Raw genomic sequence first — 392 nt, 5'->3', positions numbered from 1 at the left:
ACCGGCCCCCTTCCCTCGCTGCCCGCCTCACTGCTGGCGTCCTCGCCCTGCGGGCAGCGCCGGAGCCCCGGGGACGCCTGGGGCTCAGCGTGGTGGAAAGCACCATCCCTTTGAAGCGGCCTTGGCTGGGTGCCGGGGACCACTTCGGGGACGTATCCTGCCTGTCACTCCTCAGGGAAGCCGCGCTGGACGCTTCGCTGGATGCTTCCTTGGCCACGGGGCTGTTCCAGCGCCGGTGTGCCCCGGATATCTTTGAGATGCCCAGCTGTAGCCGGCACTGCAGCAGGTGCCCGTCCCGGCCGGGGAGCCCTGGCTCAGCTGCTCTCAGGCCTGCGGCAGTCGGCGGATCTGTCTGAGGGGTGGGAAGAAGGAGCACGACCCAGCTCGGCCGC

Source organism: Aptenodytes forsteri, unplaced genomic scaffold (assembly GCF_000699145.1).
Source record: "Aptenodytes forsteri isolate BGI_AS27 unplaced genomic scaffold, ASM69914v1 Scaffold47, whole genome shotgun sequence".
Classification (NCBI taxonomy): Eukaryota; Metazoa; Chordata; class Aves; order Sphenisciformes; family Spheniscidae; genus Aptenodytes; species Aptenodytes forsteri.
The sequence above is the reverse complement of the archived record's forward strand: the minus strand, read 5'-3'. Positions refer to the sequence as shown.